Source organism: Coturnix japonica, chromosome 1 (assembly GCF_001577835.2).
Source record: "Coturnix japonica isolate 7356 chromosome 1, Coturnix japonica 2.1, whole genome shotgun sequence".
Lineage (NCBI taxonomy): Eukaryota > Metazoa > Chordata > Aves > Galliformes > Phasianidae > Coturnix > Coturnix japonica.
The window spans coordinates 107,454,761-107,460,810 of NC_029516.1; the positions used below are offsets into that span (position 1 = coordinate 107,454,761).

The following is a 6,050-nucleotide window of genomic DNA, read 5'->3' on the forward strand; positions in this document are numbered from 1 at the left end:
GGTGCTTACGACACGGCCTGCGTGTATCCGCCACCGCCATGTTGTGGGCGGAACAACATGGGGTCTGCGATGTGTCTGGGAGCGGGATGCTCTTAGCCCTGGTAACTAATGACAGAATTAGAGATAACAGCCTTAAGTTGTGGCAGGAGAATTTCAGCATGGATAATAGGAAACTGAATAGGAACTGGACAGTGCTTCTCAGTGTGCTGTTTGTAAAAATAGCACAGTCCTTATTCGGTGATAGATTCAACTATTGTCAGGAGCTATAAGAGGTGAAGTAAGAAGACTGCAGGTTGTGCCTATCTTTTTAAAGCTTTATCATCTTTTTCTGTGTTACTTTACAGGCAGCAGGTGATTCTTGTGAGTTAATGGGATATTGGAAATACTTCAAACCAGTGGTATGTGTTTCAGTACCAAAACTATTAACAGGCGTTGGTAACAGATAACAGGTATTACTAAAGTGAAAGATGATATGCACGTAAGAAATGCTTTTAAATCTCTTATTACAGGTTTGATTGTAAACATTCCCTCTTTAACAAGAGTTGTATCTAAAATGTTGGTTGATGTTTAGTTGCGTCTAAATGACCTGTGATTAAAGAATACAAATGGGTCTCTTCCACCATTGAATTGTACTTATGCAGTCAGTGATACACATGGGGAAATAAGCCATCAGAGTACGGCAAACATTTCTGGAAAGGTGGTTTCCAGTATTTTTGGTAGCTTTGTGAGCAGTGCAGTGACTGGGCAGTTTGCAAAGCAGGCACATTTTTTGATGTATTTTATTCATCAATGGTATATATGATACAAATACATATTTCTGTGATTCACTGATATGCAGTGACTACACAGCAATTACAGATAGAAACGTAAATACCTGAAGAACAAAGAGCTGTCAGACTTTAAACAAAACTGAAGTTTCTGCATCTGAAGCTAAAGAATAAAGGCCTTTGGTCCGATCACCTCATGGCTGTTTCTAATGTTAGGTAAGAATCTGTACCAAGCTAGAGTTTAATTTCGCATGCAGCACCTTTCCCTCTCCTCGGTAAATAGCTTTTCTATAAACTTTTTTCTTTAATTTGGAGTTAAACTTACCTTGAACTTTTGCTTTCCATTCTTAAACACGAGTATTTTTTAAAGCATTCTGAATGTAATGCTTCTCAGAGTTGCTATTTTGGAAGCTACAGGGTTTGTAGCAATACATTGAAGAACTAAACTGAAAACTAAAGGACGGATGCTATTGCAATTTTCTTGGTGGCTTCCCACTGACCTACCTTGAACTGCATCAAAGGCACTTCTGCATTTTAGCACATGCTGTGTCATCAACTTTGTCACGTTCTAACAGCTTCCAAAACATACTTGGTGCTGTCTAAATCCTGAGCGGTGACAGGCAAATCAGATCAACGTATCCTGCAAAAAGAGCGTAATCCAATTGAATTGAGTTTCACTGTTGATAGCTCCGCTGGTTAAACACTGTCGTGTTCCTTCCATAATCCAGGTCTCTGACTTCTTACTGCAGCCATCAGTAGCTCGAGTTCCACATTTGGAATTACACCATCCCAGCACTGATGAATAATTCTTCTGCTAACAAGCAGCTGATACTACCAGCAGAGATGTCAGCTTAGAGGTGCACAGTTGGAGCACTACTAGTAGCAGTGAGAACAGAAACTAACAGGTATTTTTTGATGTTTCTTTGCACTCACCACAACAAAATCCAACTCTTCAAAATCAAATGCATCTCACATTTCTATTGAGCTGGTTACACGTAAAATGTGTTGCAACAGTTACTGGTCTCCTACATCAAATTTGTTCTTAAAAAGTTACTTTCACAGTAATGCTGAATTTCTTAGCAGGAGAAAGTATTTATCTTTGTATGAGGTATTGACTTCAGTATCTATCTGTATAAACACAAAATGTAGCACTTTATTTACCTGAATACGGACTGTATTTTAATGTTTCTAACAGTATCCACACACACTTCTAACAGTGAGAATCTATGGGACTTACCCACCTGCACATACAAAGGAAACTGCTGGAGAATGTAACCACTATGTGCTGCGCTATATCTTGCATGGTCCAGGTTAGCTGCAAATACGAAATACAGCTTCTCACACCTGTTTTTAGCAGAACAGATCATTGCAACTACAAAAAATAAAATCCAACTATACCACAGAGCTGGCATAAAACTGGAATGTATGCAGTTATCACGCTTGTTTAGGAGCAGAACTTCTCTGATGTACAGATGGTTACTTAGGTGTTACAAAGCTTGTATGCAGATTCCTTTGGCTGGAGTATTTAGTTTATTTAACTTATGCAGAGGTCAGCCTTACTCCTTGGTTTCAGAAAGCAGTACTTAGTCAAAATCCAGTTCTTTCAGAAATCAGCTAACATTTTCCAATGTTCTTCGTAATGACTGGATCAGCTCCCAGCATTAAGAACATGAATATTCACTAAAATAGAAGCTTTAGTTCAGTTAATTATAATAATCTGTTTTGGTTTTTTTCCTTCCTGACTGCACAATTCTTTTTAACACTTTGGATAATCCAGATCCATCCCTGGCAATGTTCAAGAGGTGTCTGGATGAGGAGCTACGAGAGATGGTTTAGTGGTTTGCTGTAGCTAGAGTAATTGGAGGATGGTTGGACTAAATGATCTTGTAGGTCCTTTCCATTCTTGTGATTCTGTGACCCAGGAGAAACAGCAAAGGTTGCAATAATGTACTGAGAATCAAGAGGCAATGTTTTGCACTGTAAAATGCCTACATTTGTAATGTTTTGAGTTTGTCATATTAAAAATTAACACTGGAAGTTACAGTAGTTTCTTGGTATTAAGCTGCCACCCTTGTGAGGTAAGAAATCCAAGGGAAACAACCTGTAAGGTCCAGAGCCAGAAGAGCTGTTACAAGTAACACAATTCCATGCATTTTGATGACTTCAGCAATCTCAGAAAGTAAATATGAGAGGAATACACTGACCAGCCTGGAATTCCTCCCTTCAGATTAAACCACACAGCAGCATATGGATGAAATATTTTGTTTCAGCTCATATTGTTTTGACAAAGAAGGGATTGTAAACTTAGTCTCAAATAGTTAGGAACACACCCATCACATACACATTTGACTTGAGCAGATGGAAGATTCTCACACAGAATAAAGAATTATATGATTGGTTTAACTCAAATATGTGAGATGAGCTACGTGACAAAAAGGGAGTACGTGAAGCAACACTTGGACTGTGCCTGAGGACATGCAGAAGGTGGGTGTGGGAAAGAAAGCTGGGAATTTATGTCAAAGATGTATCTATCTCATAAAATTAAACAGTGCAATATAAAGGTTAATAATTAAAGCCATCTATCAGAGCCATTTACTGAACATTTATCCTTAAGAGAACTATTACCATGGGTGACATCAGGGTGAGACACAATGCTGACATTCCTTCGTGTGGACATAAAACTGAAGAGTCACTGGGTACTTAGAGATCAGGAAGAGGTTTATTTTTACAAAGCACCTGTCAGTGCAACTAAAGGGAAGAATGTAGAAGTGAAAAAGCGTTAATGAAAACAAGAAATTACTCACATTCCCTGCACTCTTTCTGCAACAAGCAAAAACTTTTCATGTGCCAAGAACATTACAGTGGCCAAGAAGGTATGCTGGTGAAAAGATGACACTGAATAAATAAGACTTGGGTTAATGGCTGGGAGAAGGGAGAGAATACATCAACAAGTATGTTATGAACCCAAAAACATAGAATCAGAATCTATATGTGGGCCAGTATCATGGCAAAAAGGTATTGCCAAAAACATGAGCTGGCTCACGATGGAAGCTTAAAAGACAAATTAAAGAAATAAAATTACAACATGAATGACTGCAATCTTCTCTTCCACTGTACTATTCCACAACGTTTGGTCTCCTTTTCAATGAAAAATAGGGAATATCGCAAATAAGAGGCCTCTTCTCTTGTGATACATTCCACATCTGCACCGTTCTCTCATTAAACAACACTAAGTGTAGCATCAAGTTCAGTTAGCAAAGAGGGAGGAGCAAAATGATTTCACGCAAATAAAATCTTAATTGATCCTATGCACTAAAACAAAATTTAAACACTATTTTAGAACTCGAGATGAAAGAAAGGGGAAAAAAAAAAAAAAGAGAGACCTTCAGAGTTACTTTTAAACATTTTTTAACATAGAATCATAGAATTACCCATGTTGGAAAAGACCTTGAAGATCATCAAGTCCATCTGCAGCCTAACCAGTACCCTAACTCTTAACAACCCTACACTAAATCATATCCCCGAGCACCACATCCAAACGGCTCTTAAACACAACCAGGGATGGCGATTCAACCACCTCCCTGGGGAGCCTATTCCAGTACCTAACTACCCTTTCTGTGAAGAAGTTCTTCCTAATATCCAACCTAAACTTGCCCTGGTGCAACTTGAGGCCATGATTATTTTATGGCAGATTTTTAAAGCGGGGACTTTGACGCATAGAGCTGCTGAAGAACAGACAGTGGCAGAAACAAAGTTGTGGTAAGGGACTGACAGGGAAGATTTTTCAAGCAGCCTCATGAAAGCAAGTCGAGATCATGGTCTCTCTCCTGTTTTCCCTCACCCCTTCCCTTCTTGGTACTGGATGCTGTCCTAATCTGAGGCATTAATCCTGACATGAATGCTTCATTATGGAAAACTTGAAAACCCTGGCACACTACACTAAGCATTACAAAGCATACAGCAGAGGGTTTAAAGCTGAAAAATATTTTATTTACACTTCTCTTTATACATATTTTTATACATATATATTTTTTTTTCAGTTTAAAAACTGAACAGAGCACAAATGCGAGTCAGAGCATACTGTACCCACAGCTGAGGATAGTTACCTTCTGCCAAAAAGAGACAAGAAAAAAGGCTTTTTAAAACAGTTCAAAAGAGGCAAGTCTTAATTTTTTTTTACAGAGAAGTATATAGCAGCCCTGATGTAGTCATTAGACAGTTCATCCAAATGTACATATGAGGTCACACATATATATATATATATAATGTTATTTTTATATAGGAAAAGTATTTCCAATTGCTAGACACAAACACGGCAGACTTCGAAAATAACTTTTCCTGTTATCAAATACATTCCTTTCAATACAAACATTCTGATATTGTACACTAGAAACAAGTGGGATACTATAGCAGGATTGCATTCTCCAGCATATAACCATATACTTTAAAAAGATCTAAAAAAATAATAATATATAGGGGAAAATAAAAAACATAGCTCACTCTCCCCTTCACCTGTTCCCATAACTGACGTAGAAGTTAGGTGGGTTCCACTGAGGTAATACAAGCCCCCTAAGCACAGCTACAGTACAGTCCTACGTAATACTGTATCTCCTAGATTTACAGCAATGCTTCCTCTACTGGACCCATAGATCAAATCTGCCATCTGCAAATAGAAGTGGTTTTCCCCTAGCTACCAACTCAATATTAATCCAAAGGTATTTGACCATGGAAAGCTATTTTAAAAGACTATCTAAGCATTCATTCTAATTTGGGAAATGAAAATATATATATAAATTAGTAAAGATCCAGTGAAGCTTTTCTGCCACCTGGCACATGACTGCTTTTAAAGTTAGCCCACGCAAAGGGAAAATCTAAATTGTTTACAAACACCCCAAAATAGAACACTGATGCAAAAGTAGTCATTTATTTTAAGCAGCTTCAAATTGCTTTGCAAACACTAAAACCTCAACACATTAGCCACCGGCAAGCTCTGTTCTAAATGGATTACATCTATCTCCCCGTTCTGTTCTCTCCCTCATTCCTGCAGTGTGTCCTACCATGGCATGGTAACTTCACCAGGTATTTGTTACTAAATGAAGAACTGGCCGGCTGTTTTCTTTGATTACCAAGCCCTGTAATCACTTAGGCACGTGTTTAATCATATTTGTGCCTTTATGTTTTCCTTTAATTAACTTGGAGCTTTATGCATTCTTTAAATTGGACCGTTTGCATGTGTAAAGTCCACATTTGAAGCGTTAAAAGAATGAGGTGCCCAATTCACTA

The 6,050-nt window shown here is 38.1% G+C and overlaps 1 long non-coding RNA gene across 6 annotated transcripts; it reads left to right on the plus strand.

The window, feature by feature from the left end:
- The first annotated feature begins 8 nt into the window (after positions 1–8).
- LOC107325105 lies at positions 9–3,345 on the plus strand. 6 transcript variants are annotated; one of them, XR_004305444.1, is made up of 4 exons: positions 9–101; positions 345–398; positions 839–983; positions 1,496–3,345. It is a non-coding gene; the product is annotated as an uncharacterized LOC107325105 (long non-coding RNA). The 6 variants fall into 6 exon arrangements; XR_004305447.1 differs by having other exon boundaries at positions 24–101; positions 345–449; XR_004305445.1 differs by having other exon boundaries at positions 24–449.
- The last annotated feature ends 2,705 nt before the right edge of the window (positions 3,346–6,050 follow it).